The following is a 15,407-nucleotide window of genomic DNA, read 5'->3' on the forward strand; positions in this document are numbered from 1 at the left end:
AGTTGTAACAATGGAAACTAACAACTAGCATACCAAGAACAGATCGGAGCAAACATTCGAAGGAACATTAAATCAAATATTGAGATGTTTAGGGAAAAAATAGGTTTTCCTTGCAAAAAGAGATACACTTCGAACTCTGGACAACACGAACAAAGATCTCAAATTATATATATCATTAAAAAAAAAAGAAAAAGAAAAAAAAGCATCCGATCTGTCCTTTTAAGATCAAATTACGCGAGTTACTCCCTGGTACTCTCCACCGTAGAATTTGCGTTTCCCCTCACAGACTGAGCCTTCAACAATAATCCTCAACAGCACCAGAACACTTCCAGACAGGGCCCATAATTGGGAAATAACAACGGAACTGTACAATAAAGAAAGTCCTATCACAAAGTAATCATATACGTATATTTTCTTAAAATCACAGCCTGAACGAACTGCAAGTATTATTGCACAATGCAGGTTCTCAACCTTCCAGAATAACAACAGCTAAGAGCACTTATAACTACTATGAAAGTCTAGCGTAATTACAATCGATAATTAAATCGATTAGAGTGCCTGATTGATAAGAGCTTAACGTCCTCTTTAGCACTTGAGACTGGGTTAAGAATTAGCAGGTAAACACAGGCGACCCTTTCTAAATTGCTTGCTTGAATCATAAGAGGCTTAACACTCCTATTTAGTACTGAGTCTTGGTAACAGTTAACAGGTAAACCAGAGGCTAGTTTCTCCAATGTCGGCAATGTTAATACTCTGACACACTGATAATTCTATCGAGGTAATGGATCGGAAGTATTGTGAGAATAAAGCATGAAACAAGCATCTAACGTGGTCCTGTATTTGGACCCTTGGTGAACAGCCTTGACATATCCAGGCTAGTTTAATCGCCATTCCGACTATTTGAGAAATTCAACATTGGCATTTGTTCTTATTTTTTTTCTTTTCTCATAAGAGTTAAAAATGCATTATGCATGCCTTTTTTTAACAATTCACCATTACAAAATATATTAGCCGACTACTGGGGAAAGTAGTATATCTTTTGCTTGTCAAAATTGTATTAACATACTCTGTTAAAAAAATAATGCATAAAGGGAAAGTACACACTGCCGCATTTTGTGAAATAGCGCAAGGTATTGTATTCTTAGAATATTTTTGCATTCCAAAATAAGTTATTGCTTGCCCACAAGTCAAATCTAGGACGAAAAAGGGGCGGCACTTATGTCAATTCTATGATTTCTTTTTTTAGAATAGTTATATTGAACCAAATACTACTTTCACAAGTGAACAAGGTGCTTACAACAAAATATGAGAACATTTATACTCCCTGAAAGAATCCGATGTTCCTGCAAACCTTTAGTACGTCTAGTCACTCTCACTTGTAACTATCTGCTTCATTCCTCTTTACTCATGAAACCGGTTGTTTCTGCTGAATGTCCCTCACATCTGAACACAAACTGTTGGCCCCTAAATACCGCCGCTTGTTGTGTTTAAAACATTCAATCTTAAGTTGCATCTGTGAATGAAAACTTCCAATATCCACAAAACTTCGCAGTTTCAACTGTGTCGAATTTAGTGTCAGGAAAATTCTCAATGCAATACGAATTACTAAATTTAGATCAAAATTTTCAATGCAATACGAACGATTACATTTAGAATTGTCAAGCTAAAGTGAATGAATTTAGAACTGCTATACAAGATCAAAGATTCACTACTGATTTATGACAAATTTAGTATCAAAGATTCACTACTGATTTATGACAAATTTAGTATCTTCCAAAATTACTGAAGTATTAAACTAAAAATTTTACAGGACAAATTAAATTCACGTATAAAGGATATCATTTACGATACTTGCTCAACATTTAACAAATGGCATGTCCAATCAGAAATCTGGTTCTTTACTTAGGTTATACTTACTTACATCGACTTCTTACATACATGAAGCATTATATAGGTAGCATGAAGTAAATTCGCTGTTCATTCCGGACGCTTTATTAGTATTATTTGGCGATGCATTTTTCCTCTTTTATTAAGAAACATAATCCACTAATATTGGTTACCAAGCAGCTTCAACCTACTATTTGGGTGTAATCCTGAACTGAGAATAATCCAATCTTGAACCGTCAACGGCGGTGTACATGTGTGTTACAGCTTACGTATCCATTTGTATAGTCATTTCTAGATTTATTCCAGTGATAGAGGCAGGTATTTATTTAACTGAAAAGCATAACAATCAATCCTTAACCAGCGGTTATCCATATTGAAAATCTAGGTACGCAAACACACGGGAATTAGAACAAGCTAAATGCATAACGTGTAACTTGTTCAGGCATGCACCAATAGACGAAAAATTATTTCAATGACTCCATTCGAAACTATCGAAAACAATTTTCAGTCTGTCAATCACTACTCAGCTAAAGTTATTAAAGCATTGAATCTGACCAGGTAAAAATATTCCCTTACGTTCAGCACAAAAGCTACAATCTAAAAGAAATCTTACGACATAACTTGTCAAAAATTGGCAGAAAGTGAGTTATTCCCTAAAACTGCTTAGCAGGCAGGATGAAAGACTAGGTGAAGCTTTCCCACGTAGCATGAGGAACAAGAACGCCAGCCACATACTCAAACAATAATGATTCACGTATTAAGCAGCATAATGGTAAAGTAACGTACTTCAAACTACAGAGGGAAAAGGGCTACCCATACATAAAGGATCAAATAACGTTACAAAACACCTCAATACTAATGACAAAGAGTAGCTCTCAAGATAAAATTAGCTGAAAATTGACGGTGCAAATAAAAAAGAATGCTTCAGTTAATTACAATTAAAAATTATTAATAAGAACTTATAAATGTTAATAGATGCAACTCTTGTTCCCACTGTGCAAATGAAAGAAACTAATGATTACACTCCAGTGAACATTTGAAACAGAAGCTCTGGAACTGGCGTTATATTTTCCTTGTGTAAATATGTATGAAAGCTTGCAAATGCATGTGTTTATATATACATTCATGTTTATTAAAGTATTTGCCTTTGGAGAAGTTCTTTCCAAACCACGTTCTTTTACTCTCTAATAGTACGCCCAGTCAGTAACTGAAGTCTTGATGCTAGGTTACAGAGGCTCGGTAAGAATTAATACGCAAGCCACAGGCTTGTTTCTCCAATGTCGGCCTTGCTATTACTCGGACACACACACAACGGTTTTGATGTAAGGGAATGGATCAGACGAAACAAGCCATCTAATGCGATTCTGTAGTTGCACCATATTGGTGAAGTAACATCTCCAGGCTTGTTTGATCGTCATTCCCAATACAAATCCTGCAATGCCTTCAACTATTTGGTTTAGTGTAATGAGTATTTTTAAGAGTTTAATAATACGACTAGCAGAAAATGGATTGTATATGTGCGTCCATTGTAAAATATAGCAACCGACTACTGGGGAAATACTACATGTGTCTTTTGCTTATCAAAACTTTACCAATAGAAATTAGTGTAATCTAGTATGAAAAAGGTGTACGTGAAGCATAAAGTACTGTATCGCTTCAAATACAAACAATTGTACAATACATTTTGTAAGAAAGCTGGATAATATTTTTGCACCATATTATACTGAATGAAGTACTACTTCTACAAATTAAGTAATTCTTTTAAGAAAAGCAAGTTAAAGTGCTTACAACATTAAGGTTTGAGAATATTTATACTCCCTGAGAAAAAATCCATCATCCTGCACACTGGTAGTAGGTCTGTCAACTATGTGCTTCATTCCTCTACTCAAGCAACCAGTATTTATGTTGAATGTATCAGTACATCTGAACCCAAACTTTCAGCCCCTGAATTCCGCCACTTATGTTCAATACATACAATTCTATGATGTATCTGTGAATGAAAATTTCCAATATCCACAAAAATTCGCAGTTTCAACTGCGTTCAAGTTTGTTAGTGGGAAAAAATTTTCAATGCAATACGAACGATTAAATTCAGAGCTGTCAAACTAAAATCAACGCAGTTATGAATGAATAAATTTAAAACTACTAAATGAAGATGAAAGATTCGCTAGTGATTTAAGACAAATTTTAGTTCCAATTCCAAAATTACTGGACAACTTAAAACTTGGTATCTCATAGTACAAATTAAATTCAAGCAAGAAGCATGTTCATTCACGTTACTTGCGCAACTTCGTAAATGGTTTGCCTAATCAGAAATCTGGCTCACTGATCAGAATTATACATACTTACACCAACTTGTTACTGAGACGACATGCAAAAAGCAATCACGTGGACAGAATAAATTAAATCCGTTGTTCATTCTGGAAATATCTTTCGGCGCCGCATATTTCTTCTGTTTTATTAGGAAACATTATCCATTAATTATTGGTTACCAAGCAGCTTCAACCTACTATTTGGGTATAATCCTCTTGGCTGAGAATCGTCCAACATTGAACCTTTAATGTTGTTATACATGTGTTACAGCTTGCGTATCCATTCGTATTAGGATTTCTAGATTTGTTTCAATGGTATTGGCAGGTATTTATTTAACTGAAAAGCATAACAATCAATCTTTAACCAGCGGTTCTCCATATTGAAAATATTTTAAGTATGCAAACGTACGGAAATTAAAACAAACTAAATGCATCTAGTGTAACTTGTCCAAGCATGCACCAATTGAAAAATTATTTCAACGACTCCATTCGAAACTATCGTAAACAATTTTCAGTTTTTAACATCGTTAACTTCGAAAACATATGCAAACTATTCCGATGAAAATATTAAATCAAACTTAACAAAATATTTCGCAAGTTCAGTACAATAGCTTGAATCCAAGAACAGGCATGTCAAGCTCAGAATTTCAGGTGAGCCAAATAGTCATATGACAGGAAACGCAAGAAAAAGCCATTTTAATACTCAAGACGTATTTAAAGAGTAAATACACAACATCTTATCTAGTATCTTTAAAACAAAACAAAACAAAACAAAACAAAAGTAATAGATAGATCGATAACTATGGTTCCTATCCCGACACCTGGCATACTTTTTCCTGCAACTAACTTTTAAGAGAGACATGCAGTTACCAAAAGCAATTTCAGTAGAGGCCAGATCAATGTGTGTTATCCTGGATCTCGTTCGGAACTTACACTTTTCGTAAGTGATATAGCGTAGGAAGTGAACCGAGAGCTGCAGAAAAATTAGTAAAGATTCGCATGTGGCCAGTGGGCCGCGAGTTTGACATGCCTGACCTAAAAGAAAATTAAAATGCCAAAGTCAATACGATCTAAAAGAAATCTAAAATGACAAATTCAATAACTCAAAAATAGGGGAAAAGTGAGTTACTCCCTGAAATTGCTTATTCCTTACTGCTGCAGGCAAGATGACTCGTCGAAGACTGAAGTTTTCCCCACGCAACAAGTAGCACTAGAACGCCAGTCACACTGTCTCGGTAAACAAGACTAATTCAGGTGCTGAACAGTATAAAGCTGAAGGAACGTATGTCAAACTGCAGAGGGGGAAAAAAGCCATCCATATATAATGGAACAAACAACATTCCAAAATAGTTCAATACCAGGCTCGATCGCAATTGAACTCATGTTCTATGATAAAAGAGTCATTCTAATATAACATTAACAATGCAAAGAAAAAAATAGTGATCTGTTAATTATAATACAAGAACAAACTTATTGTCAAAGAACTTGTTAATAGCTAATATGCAATTCTATCCCACGTCTGAAAGTTGAGAAAAGAAACTTTACTTTTGATTACATCCCAGTGAACGTGTGAAACAATGAAAACTCAAACTACTCAATGACGAAAGTCTCTTAGTCAAAGTCAAACTACGTAAAATGCAAAATCAATTCATGGATATTATTGTTTTCCGTAAATGCGAACGCTCTAATGGTAGGGTAGAATAAACATGTGTACTCCCTGTCGTCCAGCTCAAGATGTACTCTTCAAATTGTATGTGAAGTTTTCTCCACACAGCAAGCAACATTGGATTACCAGTCACACTGTCTCGGCAAATAGGGATTCACGTGTTGTGAACAGTAAAACGCTGAAGGAACGTTCAAACTGTGGAGGGGAGAAAAGTCACCCATACATAAAGGATCCAATAACATTCTAATACAGTTCAATACTAGCAGGATAACAATCCAGCTTATGTTCTATTACAAAACAGATTTGGTCCCTAATCCAAAATTCACTGAAAATTAACTTTGCAACGAAAAATGAATGCTTCTGTTAAATTACAATTTAGTGACAAGATTAATCATCGTAAAGAACTTGTTAATACCTAGTATGCAATTCTGTTCCCACTTTGAAAGCGGGAGAAACTAATTTGATTATTGAAACTATGAAAACTGTGGACTAACCTTTAAGGTTATGTAATTATGTTACAACGCAAAATTCATTAATGCGTAATCTTATGCTTTTATAATGAATATGAAGGCTCTAATGATAGGGTAGAACAAGCATGTGTACTCCCTGTTAAGATAATTCCATGTCCTTTGCTAAGCTATGGAAACATCTCTCAGAACATCTCCATTATTACACTCAGCATCTCATGAAACCAGACAGTACCAACTAGCCCTTTTGACCTTTTAAGTACACGGAGATGGCTGCATTCTGAATCTGTGAATGGAAAATTCAACAAACACGCACAACACGCTGCGCATACGAAGCCAAAGAACGAAAGAAGCACCCAAAGGTGAAGCACCCACATATTTTGTTCAAAATGAACCAGAACTTCAATAACCCAAACTCTAAAAAAGTATTAGTTGAACAACGAGAAAAACAAAGAATATATTTGTGTTCTATCGTGAAAATGTGAAGTCTGATTCTGAATTCTTAAGTTTTAAAAGTTCCCAACAAATTTCTAAAGAATTAACTGTCATTTATCTAAGACAAAGATTATGAAAAATGTCAAATTCCTTATTTAAGACTTCCGTATTGTTTACATCAACATGCACTGTAAATTATTTTCGACAGTTGTCTTACCAGATAAATTGTATGTTACGGGATAGCCAATAATACCGATTCTGAAGTCTACTTGGGATTTGTTTGATGCAGAAATACAATGATCTCTCTCGGCTACGTCCAACTTCATAGTTTCGAGAACTCGGGATAGATTCTCTTTGCATCATTTGATCACAACTAAAAACTTGTTTCCGTCAATACGCAAATAAAAAGTTCTACTATATCGATCCATTTATCCTACAAATCGAAAAGGAGAAACAATTAGGTTAACTGAAAGGAAAAAAAAAAATTCTAGCATTATTTTCATTGTGCAGACTAATGCTTTTACTAATATACTGATGCATGAAACATTCACGTAGTTTTCGCTAATATACTGATGCATGAAACATTCATCTTTTCGCTAATATACTAATGCACGAAACATTTAATGTTTTAAGCAATGATTTTTTTTATAAAATATTAAAAAATATATCTTCTTAATTTGAATGCTTATTGTCATATTCAAACAGAATTTACGAGCTTAAGCGTGTTTTTTGTGTACAGGCAATATTTAGTAACTATGAGAACAATCAGTTTCGCTTACAAGAATTCCTTCACAAGAAATCTGTATTTACATTCGAACTGAAGTGAGTAAAAGCTACTACTCCCTAAAGTTTTGTAAAGTCGTAAGATTGTTATACCAGCGTACTCCAAACTACAAGTTCTTCTCCATCTCATGAAAGAGTATCCAGGGGAACAACAGAGCAGGTAGAACACAAATACTTCGACATGCTAGCGGGATTTTTTTAAGTGCTTCCAATCTGTACATCCCAGGATCAGTGATTCAATTCTAGAAATAAATACTAACAAATCTGCATACGCGAACAAATAATCTGAACGAAATGTTAACAAAATATATAAATATGTACGAATAATTTCAAATAAATCAAATTTACGTGATTGTAAACTTTTACATGACAGTACACTTACATATTACGTAAGCCATTTTATTAGGAAGGTACAAAAATATTTCGATTGTCCGGATACCAAATTTTACCATCACGCAAATGAGAATTAACTTGAAACTACGCAAAGTAATTGTTAAAAAGTTAACTGTCAACAGCAAGTTAGCATTGATCCTGGGCGAATGTAAACAGTTTACCTCATGTGCCTCGTAAAATTTCCCTCTTCACAAAGGTTTATATATCTTGCAGGATGTAACAAAGGTTACCAATCTTCGCAAAGGCTGTCAATCTTGTAGCTACTAAGAACTTAATACTATCTCATCTCAATGGAAAATAGGGTTAATTCCAAGGTTAGTTTAGCGTAAACTATTCAAAGACTGCTTGCGTAACTGAAAGAAATATCTAAAAACATGTTTGACGCATAACCACAAACCCAGGTAACGTAAACCAAAGTTAGTCAAATAGTATGTAAATTTGTACTGATTCACTTTAACAGGGATATTTTCTCAAAAGCCTCTAAAATTGCTTAAAACTACTTGCTTGTATCTACAACGTGAACGGAAAAAAATAAATCAACAAAACTGTAAAATTAGTTAACAGCGTACTCCCTTAATAGCAATCTCATAGTTCGGTAGCTTGAAGAGGCTTTAAGGAGGTATAACGTTAATGAAAATTTAACGTTATGCTGTCTACTATAAGTGCGACAACGCCTTATCCTAATACCAGAATACGTGAAAGTGCATCAATATGAAATCCAACCGAAGATTGCTATTTGATGAAATTAATCACGTAGTACAACGTATGCAATATCAGATATCGCTTTTATAACTTGTACCGACTTTTTTTTTCTATCTGAACGATTTAAACTGAAGATATATAAAGAATTTATTTTAAATTAGCGTTAAATTTTCAAGTAGAAAACGGACTAAAAGCAATGTAAACGATAAATCATTATTCATGAGTACTTCCTGAAGTCTAATTTCTCATATCAATACCAATCTTGCACGTTTGTATCAAAGTAAAGGTTCACATCTCCCATTCGTAATGAAGATCCTTAAGAGGATGATCCAATGCTTCATATCCCTGGGATAGTGCTGATCAGTGGATGACACCAGGTTGGGTGCGAGGTAGCTGTATATGAAAAAGAAAAGTACCAAATACAACGCTAATCGAGGGAAAAACATTTAAGAAAAATTATATTTTTCACGATCTTTTAACAAGACTCCAAATTACTAAATATAGTCTGAATCAGTACTATGTAATGTTACTACATACATGTAACTAAACGTTCAAAAGCGAATTCCCTCGATATCTGCTACTGAGGAATCAATTTCCAGGATTGGTGAAAAATTGTGTAACACATAAAACCATACCTGAAAAAACTATCGTAAGGTGATTGCAAATATCATGCAACCTTAGCTGTGCGACGATATAACGTTTACTGCACTATGATTATTGATTAGAGAGTTTGCTGCCTGCTATTCGAATTTTCTAAGTAAACTTTGCCTGCTATTCGAATTTTCACCGGACAGTTCCATCTAGTAGAACGGCCTATCAACTTATTGTTACACCAACATGTGCTCAAGGCGCCATTTTTATATATATATATTTGTTTTTTTTAAAGCGAAAATTTACATTCGCTACTTTTGAAAAAGATTGGCGCCAGCGAAGAACCAGAATAAACCCAATAGCTTTTATGATATAAATAACCTTTAATATAATGAATATAATGACTTACTGTAAGCAAGAATATTGTTACCAAAATAAATAAATAAGTTCCGGAGACTAGCTTTATACTAGAACTAGCTCGGACGATATAGACGTACAAAAACCAGTAATAAGAGAAAAAGTACTTAGTACATATGCATAATCTTCCTTAATATGCACTAACGTCGTAAATTCGTGTAACGTATTTCAGCTTCAAGAAATTATTTATCGAATACATAATTAGATAAATGGAACGCCAAGTTCCGTTTCTTAGAAATCACCAGTAGAAACAAAATATATTCTTAAATAAGTCAAATCTCATCTCTAGTAAGTAATGAAATATTTTCAGGAATTTACATTTTTGATAGGTTTACACTACCTTTTTCTTTATCACTGGACATCTGGACAGACGAATTACTCCTAGCTCTGAGGGAACGTATACGAAAATAGTTGCCCCCTTGGATGAATCATTAATATTTCCAGAACCACATCTCTAGTCAAAAACAATAAGTTATTTACTTTGGAGCAAAAATAATGAAATTATTAATTCTAAATTGCAAGAAAATTTTGCTAATTAAAAAAGAGATTACACTACCGAGGTGCCGGATATGTTAAGACAACGGACAAAAGATAGGCCTACTTTACTAAAAGTAACTTGGTAAATTCTAATATAGGGAAACAAATTGTGTACACTATAAAATCTCTAGCATTAGCTGAGGTTGTGTTCCTTATTGAATAAGCCTAAAACGAACTAGTTCTTTCAGATCATGGCACATATTCGGAATGGAAATGCGTTGCAAAACTTTTAAAGCCTTTCATCACATTCTCCATCCTTTTTAACATATATATACATTACTCACTAACAAACGTCAAGTAGATGGTATATACTAGGGTTGCTATATGTACGGAATCGAAGTCTGTCCCCAAAATATGAAGTTTCCATCGAGCAAGAAAAAAAAGGTATGGAGAGATTAGTCCAAATTACGAAAGGGATCAAACTAACAAAACAATACCAGTAACATCTCAATGTGAGCTATTATCTAGGAGAGGGGAACACTTAAGTTCTTACATTTACAAGACTGCAAGGAAGTAGGTGAAACCATGCTCCATTTATTTTGTTAACTTTAAAGATAAACTCATCGTGTTCGGGATTTCTACTTTCGCAGCGTAGCATTCCCAGTATATACTTCTAAAGAAGTTAGAAATTATTTTCATTCTTTGATAAATCGCAACAGAAATTTGTAGTTTTTTCATAACCGAACCTAGATCTTTACAGCGAAACTGACAAATTAATCAGAATTAATTACTTCAATATATTAAATATCAAAATGTTTTACTTGCTCTATTTATTGCTATTTCATTTATAATGAACGTGAAGACGTATTTTTCTGCGCTCTAAGAATTGTGCAAAAACAGTGGGATCACAAAAACTTCCATGATTCATTGTCACAATGAAATTTTAATCCAACAGCGATGAATGTAGTCATACACACCTAAAATCTTTTGCCAGGTAGTTTTTACCAGAGCTGACAATCTATAAACACTACGAATATGTATTAACCACAAAATCAGTAATCATAAACTGAATATTGAACTGAAAATGTTTCAGATGCGAACGAAAACATTAAAATTTCAATCGAAAGTTAGTTCTTGGTATAACTGCCGTGTCATATACACACATTTCAGTCACAATATTGAACGAATCCTGCCTTAAGCAGATTGGTAAATTTACGAAAACTAAAAAATATGCATAAGCCAATTTCAACAAATATAGGTTTTAACATTTGGTTCTTAAAAACTTAACTTTTACTGCAATATATAAGATTTGGTAATTATTTATTATTTTAGTTACAATCACAGCTTAGCTGGTATCAATACATTTTCTCAGAAAACGTCTACAAGATTCAATATGAATCAAATTAACTTTAAAAAATCAGTTTTGATACTACAAACCAATTTGGTTCATCCTCCGGGACAGGTCTCTCCACTTACAGCGTTACACCTGTGCCCAGCTGATACCATCACAGGGATGAAGTTATAGTGCCTTCTCATTATGGAGAGACTGGAATGAAAAAACATTTCTATAGCGCTCTCTCAGTCGATATTAATTGGGAATCACAAATATATATAAATATTCTGAAACTTTTATACCTTACTAATTGAACTCATGCAAATATAATTACATGAAATTAGTTCTGGTATCTGCAGTCTTCTTTCTCAGTAAAATATAGGAACGTTTCACTACCCCTTCCCCAACTTTAGGATTAATCACCTACAATTACACAACATTATCTACAAAGTGGACTTTTCACATCCTTGAGCATATTCATAAAAGTATTCAAACTGTCAATAGTTTCGCTAGTTTTGTCGTCCCAACTTACAGTTTGCGAATCACAACGCATCACTGTCTCACACTGTTTGAAAAGTTCCGATTTTAATAGCTGCCATTTTCTAAACCTCTCTCGTTGTTTCTTCTTTAACTCAACTTCTGCGCTCGTAAGCGCACTAGTAAGAATTGCATCAATTCTAAGGTTCCTATTTGCTCTTCTTTTAAATTCTAACTTCTTGCACCGTATTTTAGAAATCCACGAAACTAGTTCCTCTGTTTGTCCATGAACACCTTTGTACGTTGTAGCGTCTGAATCTCGCTTCAAGGCCACACCCATTATTAAAATTCAGATCTTCTAATTTTATTTTTCTCTCGAATATAATGCACTCTTATTTTTATTTTTAATAAACACAAGACGACTACCTATTAATTGTGTAGTAATTATAAGTCGTATTAAAACACACCTGAAACAAGCCTGCTGCTCCACGAATATTTCAAAATGGCGACTGCACTGTCTCTGTGCAAAGCCTTGTTTGGTAGCTTCAGACTTGCACCACTCCCTCCAAGTAACACAGACCACACACCACTACTTCATCACTGCAACTGCAGGGAGTGCAACGAAAGTAGTTCTTATATAGCTTTCCGTGACAATGTTCTTCCGCTGTTTACACAGAAAATAGTTCCACAATTTATTACATATTAACACAAATAGATAATTATAAAGGAATCAAATGTTTCAGATTCTTTTTTAAATTGCATAGAATAATACGTTATTTAACTTTTCAATAGCTATACAAGCCGGAATAAAGCAGAATGTTATAGAAAATTCTAGTACTAACGTCATCGATTTCACAAGTTACACGCGGAAGATTGAAGCTCCGCTTCATTCTAATTGCGTCGTTTCCAATCTTGTTCAATGACACAGCGTTGCCATACTATAATAATTATGAAAACATATGGAAATTTATTTTGCTTTATTGTTCACAGTGAATATAATGATTAAACAAGAAGAAATAAAACAAACAATATGGCATAGATAGTGTAACCTTATTTATTATTACAGTTTTTCGATTACTTTCCTAAAATATGCATGAGTGTAGAACGTAGGCCTACTGTTTTTATAAATGACTTGCTCATCAGGAGCGTTATTTCAGGTTTCGCCTGATGGAGGGAGAGCAAGACTCTCCGATATAAAAATATATTCATGTTTCTCATTAGTATAGGGCTATAATTGTTATTGATTAAAATTTTTGCAAATCTCAAACTCCCTGAATGCCCAAAAGACAACACTAGAGCTCACTAGTGTTCCTTATTATTAAAAACTGTAATTGTCAAATATAAGGAGATTGTATGCATAGAAAAAATATAACATCATGACAAGAAGTGAAATTTTTGGTTATTATGAAAATATTAAATTCCACAATATTTAGACATGGTATGATGGCAGTCGACGATCAAGCTAAGCTGGCAACCCTTCTTAACCTTACATGTTCGCTCAAGTGATGACAAAAGTACTAATACCAGGAGAAAGTAATCGAAATTTCTTATGGCTTTCCATACCTAAATCCGCACAGTAATAAACTAATGTACAGCTTACGTTTATGTGTTTTGTTTAGTTTAGGCTTGATATCAAAATGAGTGAATGCAGTGATGAATCGTTCAATATATGTACGAAAGTGCAAATGAGTGGGATATTATTCAAGAGATCTTTTACGCATCATTCCACAAAATGGTCAAAAAGGTAGGGCACCTACCTTATTTTCCTTTCCTTTCAAATAAATGTAAGGTCCAAATAAAGATATTAGCTCAAACAATCTCCAAATCGTAGACAGCATTTTAATTCTAGCGAGACGCTTTTTTTTTTTTTTTTTATTCATAATTTTGAAACATATGAAGCAGTAGGCCTATATTCGGAAAATCTTGTGATACTTAATTTTATCAGTTATCCCTTGAGTAGGCTATATTCAGATGTAATATTGAAAACAATCTAAATATTATGACAAAATCTACATTTAAACAGAGATGAAGTAGTCTAATTTAGGTTTAAAATGAGACAAGCGTGTATAAGAGAATATAAATTTCGAATGTAAAATAACGATTAGAAATTATTCTAGTTCATATCTAAATAAACATTGAAATACCCGATCATTTATTTCTTATGCCTGCACTGTGTAAAGTTACGTCACCATGTTCATGTACTATTAGAGATAAAAATCATCCATGTACTTTTTTTTTAATCATGAGATTTGAAGATGATCTGGAGTACTCAATTTTTTTTTTTCTCGCAAACGGCATATTCAATAAATAAAGGTATCAGTTTTCATTCAATGGCACTAGACTATTTAATTGACGCATTTTCGTAAAACGACGTGTTGTTATTTTATCGTGTTTTGTTTCGTCATTTGTCCTTGCACTAACAGTTTACAGTAAAATTTTGCCTATACCATTAGGTAAATGAATTCAGATGAAAATATACTTGGTCAAGAAAAAACATTTTGTTTCGAAACATTATTTCTTTACAATAGCTCTGTGACCAGTAATCGAAGTGGATAGTATTCCATAATGGTTTTGCTTTCGTGGAATTGGAAACTTCGTCCTACCGTACAGAAAATGGCATACCGGTAATGAAAACACTGTGTATGTTAACTAGGGGGAAAAAAAACGTTGCAAGTACATACTACTTTGCTTTTTACAACTTCGAGCACTAATTGCTGTTGAACTGCTTAGCGTCACAGATAAAAACGTATGTATATTGAATATGTTACGCACAGCATACTACCAGATGTAATAACCAAACATGTTGAAAAAGTGCAAGGTAATATTAATTTCGTAGTAGTTGCTTGTAATACTACTAATTACTGTTCGTCATTTTTAGTTAAACCTATATTAAAGTTAAACAAAACCTGAACGTAAAATAAACATGTTAGCAAATTATTTCATTGAATTTTCAAGAAAGCAGGACAATAAAGCAAGATTAATAAGCGATATACAGTGGCAATTTTTTCTTCAATAAACTAACGAGTAATTAGTAACTAGGATCGCCGCTATATAGGGGAGAGGGGGGTACATTTGAACAGGGGGTACCTTTGAACATTTAAGATAACAGGCTAGAAATAATAGCATATCTGGTGGTTTCAAAATTTTTAGTTTGGCAAAACTGCGTTGCATGACGGTCAACTGTTATCTGCAATTTTAATGTAAATGTTGATGAACAGCAGTACTTTGTTACATTTGTGGGGTGAAAAGTTGGAATTTTTGTGAAGTTTTGTAAGATTTTTGACAGAAGCCTGTGTTTTGATATTATCTGCCATTCATTGCAGAAGCAAGTACATTAATTTACTTATCCAATGTTGCCCTTTGTATTTCACAATAGCTTGTACTATCTGGGTATTATCAAATTCTGCTTGATCATGCCGGTTGGGGCAGCTTTGAACAAAAATTAGGGGGCACATTTGAACATTGTT

The 15,407-nt window shown here is 33.7% G+C and overlaps 1 long non-coding RNA gene across 1 annotated transcript; it reads right to left on the reverse strand.

The window, feature by feature from the left end:
* Positions 1–10,722: 10,722 nt before the first annotated feature.
* Positions 10,723–13,195, reverse strand: LOC145664374 (uncharacterized). The gene is made up of 2 exons (XR_014127422.1): positions 12,408–13,195; positions 10,723–11,676 (listed from the first exon to the last, which is right to left on the reverse strand). It is a non-coding gene; the product is annotated as an uncharacterized LOC145664374 (long non-coding RNA).
* Between the last annotated feature and the right edge of the window lie 2,212 nt (positions 13,196–15,407).

This window comes from Thermobia domestica, chromosome 11 (genome assembly GCF_964235325.1).
Source record: "Thermobia domestica chromosome 11, izTheDome1.hap1.1, whole genome shotgun sequence".
NCBI classification, from domain to species: domain Eukaryota; kingdom Metazoa; phylum Arthropoda; class Insecta; order Zygentoma; family Lepismatidae; genus Thermobia; species Thermobia domestica.